General features: G+C 49.5%; 1 protein-coding gene across 1 annotated transcript in view; it reads left to right on the forward strand.

Moving 5' to 3' along the window:
• Positions 1-15,371, forward strand: part of LOC149360644 (complement C2-like) — a 151,399-nt gene that overhangs the window by 87,787 nt on the left and 48,241 nt on the right. The window lies entirely within an intron of this gene.

Here is a 15,371-nt window from a genome sequence, read left to right on the forward strand (position 1 = left end):
ATTTTCGCCTCTCCAAAAAATCGGTACGATGGTTGTGTAAATAGTTAGGCGACGACCCACGCCTGCGGAGAGTGCGTACCGGGCTTCATTCGCTTTCGGTCGAAGAGCAAGTCCTCTGCGCCCTCCGGTTCTTCGCGACCGGGAGCTTCCAGGGGAGCGTCGGTGCAGACCGCTTTATTGGACGCCAATAAAGCACTGTGAGCCGCTCTGTGAGGGACGTCTCCGACGCGCTTATCGACGCGGCTGTGCAGAAGCGGTGGCTCGCTTTGCCCACGACTGCGGCCGAGCGTGCGTATGTTGAGGAGCGTTTCCTTCTGCGCGGCGGCATCACAGACGTCGCATGGGATGCGTCCACGGGACCTACATTGGCGTAAAGGCCCCTTCGAAGTCCAGCCCTGACATGGTGAAGGCCAACTATTTCACGAGGAAGGCACATTATGCATTGAACATTGCAATCAGTGAAAAATAATTGTTCTCGCCAAGCCCTTTGGGCTACTCTACAGCACAGTGCCAAAGTCGGTCCCAGACTCTTTTGGCGAAGACTGGATCCGCCGCTCACCGGTTCCACAGAACAATTCATAACATGCCAGGTACCTTAAGAAAGGCCCACAAAAAAAAAATAAAAGATGCCCAGGCTCAGCTTGGTTAAGCCAAGAATGCGTTGCATATTGCGCGGTCTTTTTTTTTTTTTTTGAGGGCGAGGTATTGCTTGGCGGCACTCGATTTTCTCGGCAAGACGTCACGCGCCGGCGCAGCGCCCCTAGCGGGAGGAGCGGGAGTCAGGTGGTGGCTGCGGCCGCGCGCGACCGCGCGAGTTGGGGCCCAGCTTTTCCTCCGGCTGTCGTGACGTCACGTCACGTGGTTGCGCTCAAGGTCAATGGTGGCTGCCCGGCCGCGCCCAAGGGCTGAACTGAGTGATTGCAATATGCAACGCATAAAAGTGGGCTCCTCGGCAACGGCGAAATCGAAAGTTGCAGATGGCCACTTGTTAATCGGGCCACTGCAGAGCACTCATCACTGTGCTAATTAATTAAATCCGACGAATGAATGTCATCTTTCGCACAAACCTCTCACTTGCATCTAAAAAGTATAGTCACAATGCTGCAGAATCGGGAAGATAACCGCCACTGCTGACCAAAAGCCGGTGCGATCTCATTGACAACGAATTTCGGACAGCTCACATTAACGCGGTATGCATGTAATGAGCAGATGCATGCAGTTCATTTCAGAACACGGCATAATATTCAAGCGATTCTGAAAAAAACGAGTTTTCTCATTCAACTATCGCGAAATTCAACTTGCGATGAAAAAAAATGTGCGAAAAAAAAGTTCCACCATGCGGGATTTGAACCCACGCGCTCCCATTGCCTGTCGACTCTCCGGAGCGACGCGTTAGACCACACGGCCACAGAACAGCGCGGAGTGATACACCTCTCTTTATTTTATTTTGCGGACTACTTCCGTAGCTTTCACAGCGTTGCACGTGTGCTTTGTCGCCATTGGCAGTCAGCTCATGACAGGACCGTTGCGTTGGTGGCGTTCCCTCGCGGTACAAAGCAAAATTTAATAATGCATAAATCACTCCAAAGCGCTTTAAATCCAAATCCTGCACACTATAAAATGCTTATAAAGGTGTATTAAGTGCATTATAAAATTCAGCAAACCTCGATTGTCTAACTGCACACGCAGTGCACTTGGTGGAGCGACAGACAAATGAAAAGTGCACCGGCGGTTGGCTCACGTGACCCGTTCTTTGTAGACCGCCCAAGAAGCCGATGAGGTGGCGCCGATGTGATGATAAAGCACGGAATATATCCAGATAACCCAATGAAGTTTGAGGCGTGACGAGGGTGGGATTTTGTCCTGCTACCATTAGTTCACTCATCTGAGGGCGTCGCCAGAGCTCGGGAAGATTCCGAGTTTCAGCAAACTCGGGCCTTCCAGCATAGCGCCCATGAACAGTTGTTCTTCAAGAGTGGTGTCATATCTCAAACCGGGGGTACTGGACGCAGAATCGAAATGTGTCGTCTTTCTTTTGCACTGGAACAACCGGTGCTGCCCATTAGCTTGTTGGTGGCTGTATGACACCGCCGCGAAGCATCTGTTAAATTGAACCCCGGATGGCTTCGGGTTATCGCGGCTATACATGGTACGGGCTTTACCGGAGGTGTCGGGCGTGTTCGTCACTTGCAACGCGGTGCTTGGCAATTGGTATTTGTCAGACCTTCAGCCACGAAAACATACACTTACTGAAACTTCTAAGAAGGTTGCGTATTTGGAATTGTCTGTTCCGGGAAGCCGGGGCTGATGTCGAAAGTGGGTGAGTTCTCTTGGATGTGCGAAACTTCAGGATTTCGTCCGAGAGGGCAAATGCGTCTCTAACATCGGGGTCTTCGTGTAAGAAATCAATAATCGTGTTCACGTGTCTATATTCTTCGCTCAAGTTCTAGGCGAGAACTTCGGCTTGCCCATTCCAGCCTGTCCATGCCTATGGCCATGCTTAGTCATCGATCTAGAAATAACTCCGTCCTCCCTTTCACGGTGGCTTTAATGTTACCGGCTTGCGGGGCACCTATGGTGAACATGGCTCATTAGCGGCGAACTCACTAGTACGTCCAGATCACTCAGTTCAACATGCATGTTGCTCGAGGGTTGTCATCGTAGGGATAATTTCGTCCGTCGAAAGCCTGATGAGCTTGCTTCCAAGGTCGATAATCTCCTAATGCCCATTAAGGAAGTCTATGCTCGGTACGCAATCGCTGGAACGTTGCTGTAGCACTACGAAGGTCGCTGGATAGGTGTGTCCTCTTACAGTCACTCAGCGGTGCATGGCCCCAAATGCGTAACAACGTCACATGCTGCGGAGGGGATTTGTGCGCCATCGCAAGAGGTGGTGACTTTCATCAGGTGCGCGGCGAATGCTTCCTTCATCTCCGAATAATCGGCTCCTGTACAGTCCATAAAAGTTAATTTCCCGCTTTGATAGCTATTTCCACGTCGGATGTGTTAGCTACTTAGTTGCACGTGGTCCACGACGTCGAGGGACGGCTGCGTTGTGTATGTCAATCGTGTGTAGGGCTTGTCATCGGGGCTTCTATTGGTGGCGGTGCCATTCTCATATCGGGTCGCATTGTGGTCGAGATTGTCGTTGTATGTGGCTTTAGCATATTACGGGTGGCCCTGAAGATCCTCCAGCGAGGACCTTCGGAGCTGTCCCTGTCGCTCGTGAGCAATTTTACCACCAATGTTTGCTCTCTTTGTTCTCCTGCAGGGATTGAGAGACCATCCTCGAACGATCATTGCGTAGCAGCGACGTGTTGATTGAAATCACGCATATCGCTGTGATGGGGACCTCGATGGGCGGCTATGCAGGCAGTTGAGCTGTCTCGCATTATCACTACTCGGTTTGTGGTCGCGGTGCGTCGTAGCCGAAACCTTGGAGGTCCATTCTGTACGGGCTGTGCCGGACAAAGTAGCCGGGTTCACTACTGGGGAAGATTAAAGGGCAGAGTTGATAAGGGCTCCACCAGTGGTCTGATTTCGCAGCAGGGCTTGCCTAATACCTAGCGGACGAGCGGGTGACTGCGATTGTTCGGGTGATACATACGGCTCCAGGCAAGGTATGGCGGTTCGCCTTTGGCTGTTTACGACGGCGTTTTAAGTCACTGCCTGTGATTGTGTGGCCATGGGTGTCGCTTGAGGGATGCCTATGACTGATGAACCTCTTCACGGATGGCGTCCGTCAGCGACACTGCCTTATACAGCACTAGTGATGGCAGGTGTTAGCGCAGTTCTTCGCAAACGACCTCACCCGTAATCTCCCGCATATTCTCGCTACTTGTAAGCATTGTTTGCGCATGGACTGCAGAGACTTTGGCTGAGTGGTTGTATTGGCGAGCTCGGGCGTCGAGAGTATTTTTTTCTTGTGGTAGATGCTTCTTGAAAGAATTCGTCAATAGCTTTGGCAGGGCTGCCAGTAAGGCCAACAAGCGGATATTTCTTGACGCCTCGCATCAATAACCTTACTTTTAAATCCTCCGTCATATCAGAGTCCATGCGACGAAAGATGCGTTCCATTTCCTCGCCGTACTCTGCGACGGACTCATTTGGCTCTTGGGTGCGTTACTCCAACAGTAGCAGCGCCCTCTACTTGCGTACTACACTCCTGAAAGTATTAGATCCCTCTTGAATGCGTCCCACGCAGCCAAGAAAAATTACGAGGAACTTTAGCGGCTAAAGTGGTGAAAGGCGAAAGCCTGAGTGCTGCATTCTGCTACGCGATTGTTCACTTTACATTCTGGTGGTGCATAAATTAACTGCCAATTAATGACGCTTAATCTTTGCCTTTAGCAGTGGTACGCGACAGCGTGTTGTAGCGCTGCCAGGCATTTAACGGAACGCCACCACCCGTTCGGCGCGATGCGTTGCCTACGCCTAAGGTTCTACGCCTTGCTCGTCCGTAAATTGCTTTTTGAGGAAAGGAAATGTCTCTCATATCTCCGTGGACACCTAAACCTCGCCGTAACGGGAAGGGAGGAAGATGGGAGTGAACGAAGACACCGTATTAAGGCGAAAGCCTTTAATGTCTCATCGTTGTAAGCAGCAGTTGTCGACAGAGAATGTCACGCTTTTCAGTTGGTCGAAACGGTCGTGACGTCACAGTGCGCCAATTTCAAACGGGGCCAATCGTACTCTGGCTAGTAACCATGCAACCAATTGAAGGGACCATATAGTGATGCTCCAAGTAAGTGGGACTGAGCTTAGTTAATTGCTTAATTACCCAATTAGCCTAATTAACTGATTTAGTCAGGCCATATAAATAAATAAAACCTAGTAAGAAATTGGTCGAGCTCGGGAATCGAACCCCGGTCTTCGGAGTGTGAGACGAGCATGCTATCCACTCCGCCATGCCAGCTCGATGGTTTGGAATGAACAAAGGCACGTCTAGTGAATGCGGTGTCTTCGCTCACTGCCATCCTCCTCCCTTCCCTTCCGGCGAGGTTTAGGTGTCCACCGAGATATAAGAGAGAAATACATTTCCGTTCCTCAAAAACCAATTTACCGACGAGCGAGGCGTAGAACCGAATGGGCGATGGCGTTCTATGGACTCCCTGGCAGCGTTGCAAGACGCTCTCGCGTTCCACTCTTAGAGGCGAAGCTTAACATCTTAACCACACATCAGTGACCACACTTTAGGTCAAAAAAGTGCACCCCCCCCCCCCTGAATTTTGACGGGTGTCCACCGAGATATGTGAGACAGTTACTGCGTAATTTTCTTTCCTCAAATACAATTTTCATTTTCTTCATTACGGGCCATCTTCGTCTTTCTTCTTTCACTCCCACTTCCTCCGTTCCTCTACGGTGCGGTTCAGGTGTCCACTGAGATGACAGAGATTTACTGCGCCATTTCCTTTCCTCAAAAACCGTCGCGTTGAAACGGCAAGGCATCGCGCCGAACGGGTGGTGGCGTTCCGTGGACTCCCTGGCAGCGCTACAACACGCTGTCGCGTTCCACTCCTAAAGGCGAAGCTTAAGCTTAAGCTTAATTATCAGTTAATTAGTATTCAGGCATTAATCAGTAATTAACCATTCATCAGTGATTTGTCATCACTTAGTAATTAGTACTCAATTACATGTTACACGACCAGTGCCACAGAAGCACTGAAAGTGGTGAGGAAAACGCTTTCGCCTCTACGCACTTTAGACAGTCAAAGTGCCCCCTGAATTTTTCACTAGACGCGCCTTTGTTCATTCTAAACCATCGACCTGGGGCGCTATGCCGGAAGGCCCGAGTTTGGCGCTCGCCCGAGTTTTATCCGAGTTTGCGATGACGGCAGTCAGTGAACGAAGATAGAGCGGAACGTGCGCAGGCAGCGGACAATAAAATGTAGAGATAAAGCCACGTAAAGGCGATACAAGCGCACCCTGCGCGCCTGTTTCACACTTCAAACACAATACACTACACAATACCAGGCCGCAGCGCTACCTGAAGTTATCAGCGCCATGTCAGCAATCGCGAAATCGTGACTTCTCTGCTATCTATCTGCACACTCGCCGCTAGCTGTTTGACACGCCTTTTCAGGCGCGTCAAGGGCGTGTCTTCTCTTTCAGGCTCTATCTGTCTCTCCATTTCCGAAGACCAACAGTGCGCACTAGGTGCACTCTTGTATCAACCTTTTCTCTTCTCTCGAATACGTGAAAAGGCAACAGATAATATTATGAACATTTTGTTCATTTCCAAATTTATTTTAAAATCTGAATCCAATAAAACGTTGTTGAAAAGCATAGCTTTAGGAAATTAACAAAGATTTGACACTTTCTGCCGCTAGTGGCGATAGTGAGGCCATTGCTTGCAACGTGGCTTCCATACGAACTAGAGCGGCAGCCCAGCGTGCCGAAAACGAGAGCTCCTGCGCTGACACGCCGCCGGTAGCGCTGCCTTCGACTGGAAAGACTGGGCAACTATTACACGCTGAATATGTCTTATTTTTCGGTCATTGCCATAATATATTTTATTGTGTCGTATATCAAAATATAACAGTCAAGCATCTTCTCGCTTGCATAATACACAACAGCAAAAAACTGAACTGCACTGCACCCCCCCGTGTCACTGCTGCTCTCTGCAGTGACCTCAGGTGGAGTTCTCCGCTGCTACGGCCGCTGCCACACCCCGCTATGGCCAACCATTGCTTTTAGTACGCTCTTGGCGAATCTCGGCGGTAGAAATTGGCAAAATTGGCCGTGCGAGCGGCTGTGATGCACTGTGAGAAAAAAATTGCTGTTTGGCTGTATTCAATGATTCATTACGTATGCCTGTTGTGTGTGACGCCTCTTTAGTGCACTGCGGATGCGAAGAGCGTGCTACCCAGCGACACAACTCATCCTATGTCATCAGACGCTGACTAAAAGCTGTGAAGGTGGTGGCGCGCGTATCTGCGTAGTATTTGTTTACGTCGCGCACTTCAAGGTTTTGCGGACTGGTTTTGTCACTAACGTCGATCGCCGTTGTATACCGCAGTCACATCGCAATAATATCGTTCGGGCAGATGAGGGATCCTGTTTGTAATAATGGAATCGGACTTATAACAGAGAAAGGTGTTACGGTTGTGAAGTACGCAGTGCTTGCGTGTTGGAAATTACAAGCTCTTTATTGCACTGGGTCTAGAGCAGCGACCGTTTGTCGATCTCGGATGTGTTTGACACATTGATGCTGAGGTTTATCACCGATGAAAGCACGGCCAAGCAAAACACCTGCGATGCCATGTTGTTGGAGTAGGACGTGCTCCAAGCACCGTTTCGCCGTCGTGGTCCGTGTTTGACGCCTTGCAAGCAGGTGTGACGCGCCGTCAGTGTTGTGCTGTGTCTTACGTGGTTGCAACAGGCGATCGTGTTGTGTAATCTTGGTATGCGAGCGAAGAAATCGGCGGCTGTCGCCATGTTGCGTGTCCTTCGCAGAGGTGCTTAGATTAATCAGCGATGACATCCGTTTTGCCTGTTATATTTCGATGGTCAGCATCGTCGATGTCTGTCAGCAATCAGCACAGCCGCGCAGCATACCTGTAGCCGGCAGGGATGTTGGGAGTGGCCCACCCATAGCGCGTACGCCTATAATTTATGTACGGCACGCGGGGGGTGTGAACAATGGTTTTGATTGACAGGTGAACTCGGAGCTAAACTCGTGAACGGTGAAGTGCCCCGAATTCATCTCGGGACTGTCATGGCGGCGGCAGCAGCAGCCTGGGTCATCCTTCCTCTGACGGCAAATGTCAGTACGGCCGGCTGGAGGTGTTTACTGCCATGGCCGACGAAGAATTCCAGCGACATTTTCGCCTCTCCAAAACATCAGTACGATGGTTGTGTAAAAAGTTAGGCGACGACCCACGCCTGCGGAGAGTGCGTACCGGGCCTCATTCGCTTTCGGTCGAAGAGCAAGTCCTCTGCGCCCTCCGGTTGTTCGCGACCGGCAGCTTCCAGGGGAGCGTCGGCGCAGACCGCTTTTATTGGACGCCACCAAAGCACTGTGAGCCGCTGTGTGAGGGACGTCTCCGACGCGCTTATCGACGCGGCTGTGCAGAAGCGGTGGCTCGCTTTCCCCACGACTGCGGCCGAGCGTGCGTATGTTAAGGAGCGTTTCCTTCTGCGCGGCGGCATCACAGACGTCGTGGGATGCGTCGACGGGACCTACATTGGCGTAAAGGCTCCTTCAAAGTCCAGCCCTGACGTGGCGAAGGCGAACTATTTCACGAGGTAGGCACATTATGTATTGAACACAATGGTTGCAAGAATGCTCTGTTTTTGCTTTCATGCATGTCACGGTTAATGGAATGTTCTCCCATTTATTAGTGATAGTGGTCCGTGAACTGTGCAGTGTCAGTGGATGTTAAGGAACCTCATATGGTTGAAGTTATTGGCAGCCCTTCACCATGGCATGTCTCATCGCTTGAGTTACTTTGGGGCATTAAACCTGAAAAACCGCTTCCGTTCATCAGTAACTGAGCAGCTTTACACACAGTGTAGATAATTTTTTGTTTTACCTCATGTTTGCGCACGTAATAGGTGCATGGATTTTTCCAGCTATTTCATGCATGCATTTTAATGGGTTTTTAAACAGGAGCATTTGTGTCACTTGGCAGATTGCATTCTTATGCAATATTCATAATCGCAAGTCGCAATAAATGTTTCGCTTTGGCTGAAGTGGAAAAGCTCCTGCCGGAAGCACTGGCGTCTGTAAGCCAGGAAAACTGGCAAAACTGTTGTGTTCATGTGGAGCAAGTTGAGGCTGAAGCATGGCAACGCGATATGATTGTTGACGCTGAAATTGAACCGGTTGTCTTCAGCATTTCTGACTCGTGCAACTCTTCCTCTGATGAGTCGAGCACCGATTCCAGTGATGAAGACTTGAGTGGCAGCGGAGAACTTGTCTGACTTCGAATTGATGTGTAATACACATGCTACCGAGGAAAGAGAGAGGACTCATAGGCTTGCTGTGATCACCTTTGTGCGTGTGTGGGCGGAAATGTGAAATATGTGTGCATGTGGGTGTGTGTGTTGATCAATCTACCGAGGAAATTGTAACATTCCATCAAATCATCGCATCATTGCAATTCGTTGCATCAAATTTTATCGGGCAGTAACTTGTAGTGTAGGTGGTGAGGTGGTCGTGTTAATAGTGTCTGTATAGAAGTAGAATTTGTAAGGGAGTGCAAATAGTACTTTTTCCAATTAGAATACCTATACTGGTACACGTCGTCAATGTGTGCAGTTTTTGGAAGATTAATTGCAGAAAAATACGGTGGAGCTTAATGAAGCATTGTGTCAATTATTTGGAAAATATCTGAAAATTTGAGAGCAAATTGGATTCATTTAAAATAATTTTGAACATATACTGTTTGATTCGTTCGACTAACTGAACAGAAATTCATTCAATTATGCTGTCCAAAAAGTTCAAATTTCACAAACCCGTAGGCATTGACCTCATTTTGTGTGTGAGGGTTGGGAATGGTATGTATGGGTGTCTGATCTTCATGTCCTGAAGAGGGATTCCTGGTTTGGTGTTGTCTTGCATTACTGTCAATCTCTGGTCGTTTTGGCATGTTATGCAGTGCCAGTGTTGAGGTAGCCAGTACTGTATGTTTTGTCCATAATTTTTCGGAGGTGTGAATGATTTCAAGCTGGCTCTTGCTCAGTTGAGTGTGAATTTGTTTCGAGTCAGGTCTTTGTTAGTACATTGTTCAGGTTTTCGTTTTATCAAATAGTGTTGTTCTATGGCTCCACATTTTTTTTCAGTTTTGGAGCATTTGACTGATTGTGTGTTGGTGTACATCCACTTCACGTGTCCTTTAATTTGTATGCACTGTGATCCATGCCACTGGCTGTTTCCAGAATAAACCATTTCTCGCAAACACTGCGGGGTCAGCATTCTTTATTGTCGTGTCTGATTTATTGTTTGCCCTTTTGAAATATTTTTTCGTAGCGTTGTACAACTTTTTCGGCTTTCTTACTTGACGCTCCCACAGCTTGGAACTCTTTTTACCTGGCTGCATGAAAATCCTGCCTGAGCAGCTTCTGCTCTTCTAAGAGAGCAGGGAAATCCAGCCAAGCTGACTCTTGAGGCAGTACTATTTTCTGTCACTGTGGGAATCAACACTATGTTCAAAATTTAACACTTAACACGGGAAAACAGGCCATATCGAGGTGGTGTATGCATGGTGTATGGTGTATGCGGTATGCATCAAATGAACAGATGCATGCTGTTCATTTCAGAACACGGCATAATATTCAAGCGATTCTGAACAAAACGAGTTTTCTCATTCAAGTCACGCGAAATTCAACTTGCGAAGAAAAAAAATGTGCGAAAAAAAAAGTTTAACCATGCGGGATTTGAACCCACGCACTCCCATTTCCTGTCGACTCTCCGGAGCGACGCGTTAGACCACACGGCCACGAAACAGCGCGGAGTGGGACACCTCTATTTTTTTTTTTTTTGCGGACTGCTTCCGTAGCCTTCATAGCGTTGCACACATGTTGCACATGATGTAGCGTTGGTAGCGTTCCCTCGCGGTACAAAGCAAAATTTAATAATGCATGAATCGCTCTAAAGTGCTTTAAATCCAAACCTTGCACAATATAAAATGCTTATAAAGGTGTACTAAGTGCATTATAAAATTCAACAAACCTCGTTTGTTGAGCTGCACAGGCGATGCACTTGGTGGAGCGACAGACAAATGAAAAGTGCACCGGCGGTTGCCTCACGTGACCCGTTCTTTGTAGACCGCCCAAGAAGGCCATGAGGTGGCGCCGATGTGATGATAAAGCACGGAATATATCCAGATAACCCAATGAAGCTGGAGGCGTGACGAGGGCGGGATTTTGTCTTGCTACCATTAGTTCACTCATCTGAGGGCGTCGCCAGAACTCGGGAAGATTCCGAGTTTCAGCAAACTCGGGCCTTCCAGCATAGCGCCCCTGGCATGGCGGAGACTGGTAAAGTTTCTAGAGGGAAAGGATTTCTTTTTACCGTGGGGATCGAACTGCTTAATTTGTAACAGCCTGAATCAATAGACCATGTTTTTTTGCATTGCTGGGAAGGGGTTTATTTTTGGGACGTGTTACAAAGGACCATAAAGAAAGAGCTACCACTTGAAGCGCACGGAATTCGCTATTTAAGCACTGATAATGAGGATGGGGCACCTTTTGATCTCATAATGCTCTTGGACCTCCACTGTATATGGCGCTCCAGAATGGCAGGCTACCATTGTGACAAAGACGCACGACCGGCCCGAATTTATTTTCGGGAAGGCATGGACTGGTTTCTTGCAATCCAAAAAGCAGCTGCGGAGCCTCCCGAGTGGCTCTCAAGACTAGAGCCGTTGTGTATGTTGCGGGAATTTTAAGCTGACGAAGCCAGTCTCGTGCTGGCTGACCACGACAGTGTCGTATGTATATAGCGTTATGTGTATTTTTGTTGTGCAATGTCATGAGCCAAAGCCAGGCAATAAAGCAAAAAAAAGAGCTGGCATGGTGGTGGTGGTGGTGGTGGTGAAAGCATTTATTACAGGTTACTATACATAGAGAGGTAGTTTGGGAGGTGGCCCCTAGTGCGCCACCCCCCTCACAATACTAGGTGGGGTCCCTATTCCGGGACCCCATTTGACTCTACCGCCGTTTGGGTACGCCGGACCATGGCCTGTTGCGCCGGAAGGTCGTGGCAGCCGAGCAGGGCCGCCTCCCAGTCCTCTCGGGTTGGGTTTGGGTGGGGGGTGAGGGAAGGATTTTTTTGGCATGCCCACACCATATGGTAGGTGTCAGCCACCTCCGTACAGTATGGGCAGAGGCCAGAAAAGGAGGGGTGGAAGTGTTTCATGACTGCCGGGCACAGCAATGTATTCGTAAAAAGTCTTATCAGAAGACGCTTACCTGCTTTTCCCAGCCCCTTGAGGGGGGTCGGTTACTTGCGGTGAGAGTCTTGATAGTGATTGACTATGTCTTTAAATTTTAAAAGGGGTTCGTTGTCCAAATCCGAATCGGTAAGGTCATCGCCAGGGGCCCGGGAAGTGAGTGCGCCGGCGGCTGCGTCTGCAGCCTCGTTACCTGGTAGGCCTTGGTGGCCCGGAGTCCAGACTAAGTAGCGGAGCGTAGGATCTCGGTCCCGTGCCGCGTTCAGAATTATTCGATAAGCTGTGAGGGAGAGCCAACCCAGCTCGTAATTTGGACAAGCTCCTTGCGAGTCTGAGAGGATATATTGCGCCTGAGGGTGAGAGGCCGCCAGGGCGATGGCTACCTCCTCAGCGTGAGTTGCGCTGGGAGCTTCGAAAGTGAGCCCGTCCACCTGTATTTGTTGGTGTATGACCGCGGCCGTGTACCCCCCCCCCCCCCCCCCTAGAGCGGTGCGGGCCGGAGACGTCCGTATAAAATACACTGTATTTGTTGCCATAATGGCGGTGGAGGGCATCCGCCCGCGCCTGCCGCCGGCCATTATGGTCTTCTTTGGACATTTTCATAGGAAGGGGTCGAACGTGGATGGCGCATCTCCACATTTCGGGCACTCGTACCCTTTCCTCTGTGTGGTGGTTGTGTTGAATGTGTAGTCGGTCCAAAAGGCGACGACCGGACATGGTCTGGGCAAGACGCGTGTATTGGTTGGTGAGGTGCGCTTCTTGCAGCTCCCGATAGGTGTTCACCACTCCCAGCGCGAGGAGCCTCGCGTTGGAGGTGGAGATCGGAAGTTCGAGCGCCCTTTTGATGATCTTACGGAGGGTAACCTCCAAGACATCTTCGTCCTGCTTGCGTAAGTGAAGGTAGGGGGTCGAATAGAGTATTCGACTCGTAACGAAAGCATGTGCGAGTCGCAACGCATGTGTGCTTCGTAGACCTCCGCGTTTGTTGGAGACCCGACGGACCATGCGGCCCACCTGGTCTCCAACCTTACGCAGCTTGGCCAGTGTTGTGTCTGCGCGACGTGTTCTACTAATAAAGAGTCCGAGAACTCTGATCTCCGATGCCTCACGGATGGGGCCGCTGGCGAGGGAGAGGGAAATGGGGATTGCACACTTTGGCGATGGCCGAATATGCACGAATTCTGATTTCTGCGGGGAGCACTGGAGGCCGCAGTACGCCTCATAGTTGTCTACTATGTCAGCGGCTGCTTGCAGGCATTCCTCCATGTGACCCACGTTACCTTGGCTGGCCGAAATAGTGATGTCGTCGGCATACAGCGCATGCTGGATGCCTTCGACATCGGCCAATTTAGAGGGTAGGTGAAGCATTGCTAAGTTCAAGAGCAGAGGGGACAGTACAGCGCCTTGTGGTGTACCCCTGCTGCCCATACTGTACGGGCCGTGCTCTTCGTTCTGAATGCTGACGAAGGCCTGCCGATCCGTGAGAAAGTGTTTAATATAATTGAAGGTGTTAGTGCCGCAGTCAGTCTCGCTCAGGTGGGCGAGAATGACGCTGTGCTTAACATTGTCAAATGCTCCTTTAAGGTCCAAGGCCAGAACTATCTTGTCGTTATGAGGGCACTCGACAGGAGTAAGCACTTCATGTTTTAGTTGGAGGAGTATGTCTTGAGATGACCTATGCGGCCTAAAACCGAACATGGTATCCGCGAAGGTGTAGCGATTTTCTAAGTATTCTGAGAGTTGATCTCGAACCATAGTTTCCATGAGTTTGCCCTCAGAAGATGTTAAGGAAATGGGTCGGAGCTTGTCTGTATTGATTGGTTTGCCGGCCTTCGGGATGAAGGTGACTAGCGCAGTTTTCTACTCTATGGGTAGAGGATGGTATCCTTCCCAGACGGCATTTTTGGCGGAGTCTGTAGCGTGCTCGTCTCGCACTCCGGAGACCGGGGTTCGATTCCCGAGCTCGGCCAATTTCCTACTCAGTTTTATTTATTTACCTCGTCTGACTAGAAAGGTTAATTAGGCTAATTGGTTAAGTAAGTCCCACTAACTTGGAGCGTCACTGTACGATCCCTTTAATTGGTTGCATGGTTAGTAGCCAAAGTACAATTGGCCCCGTTTGAAATTCGCGCACTGTGACGTCACGACCGTTTCGACCAATTGAAAAGCGTGACATTTCTGTCGACAACTTCTGCTTACAACGACGAGGCATTAAAGGCTTCCGCCTTAATATTTCGGTGCTCTCGTAGCCCGTTGTAGCAGAGCCGTTGAGTGCAAAGAAAAGATATCGGAACATCATGTCTCATTCCTACCAGATGAATGCGTTCGCGCGCCCAAACTGGTCGAGGCATTCTTCAGCGTATGCAGGGTGACTGGAGCCAATGCTATGTCGCGTTATCATGGTCGACATGGAAGCTTCCTTGGGCTTCCGATAGCGCTGTGTACCTCCCCCTGCCGACGTGGACTGGCTCAATGGACTGGTGACAGGTCCTCCGCTGGAACACGAATAGTGCTGGCGTCAAGCCCTGCAGGTGGTGCCCGGTACATTGCCTGCCACTTAGCGCTTCCACCGGGTGTCACGCGTTGGTAGTGGTAGCGACAGTCCGCTTGTCAGGAAGGAAGCGATGAGGCCTTTCAAAAGAATTTGTTTATTGGGGTGACTCTTGCCCGCAAAGTACTGAATGACTCGACGGCGGTGTTTTCGGCAACTGTGCTCGGCGGTCGTGGAACAGAATCCATGCCGGTCTCGGCCGCGCGAAGTTTTCAGCTGGGAAGTAACCATTGAGATGTGGCGTCTAAGCAAATACAACAATCTGGAACAGTGTTTAAGAGGTGGTGCTAGTTTGAGATACTTCTATATAAGTCCGATCGCAACTTGCGTCACAAAGAAAACGGTTGGCTGGTTTATGGGGTTTAACGTCCCAAAGCGACTAAGGCTATGAGAGACGCCGTAGTGGAGGGCTCCGGAAATTTCGACCACCTGGGGCCTCTTTAACGTGCACTGACATCGCACACTACACGGGCCTCTAGAAACAAAGAAAACGGTAAAGCAGAGTTCCAGCTGAATTGAGCACCAGTAAAGAACACAGCAAACGTTCGTGGGAATATCTAAAATTTATTTCTTCTGGAGGCAATAAAGTTAGATATTTCACCTTTTGTGCCTTCCGTTTCCCTGCGAAATAATCTGCCTCTGTTTTGCTATTTAATTTCAGCTAGAGACAAAGGTAGTTTCCACACAATACTTGATCATATTCGGAGCAATGCACACAACACTCAGCTTAACCATTCGAAAGCGACATCGTGCGTATAAGCATAATCTAAAGGCAAGAAATTATTTAATACATATGCTGCGGATGCAAATCAAGCGTAGTGCAATCATTGATGCGAATAAGGTTACTGCGCGGAGTACTTTTGTAATGTTTAAATTTAATAAACTTGCCCATATTCTCATTTGCTGGAACTAGTGGCACTTGT

This window comes from Amblyomma mixtum, chromosome 2, assembly GCF_055824585.1.
Source record: "Amblyomma mixtum isolate Tamu chromosome 2, ASM5582458v1, whole genome shotgun sequence".
In the NCBI taxonomy this organism is placed as follows: Eukaryota; Metazoa; Arthropoda; class Arachnida; order Ixodida; family Ixodidae; genus Amblyomma; species Amblyomma mixtum.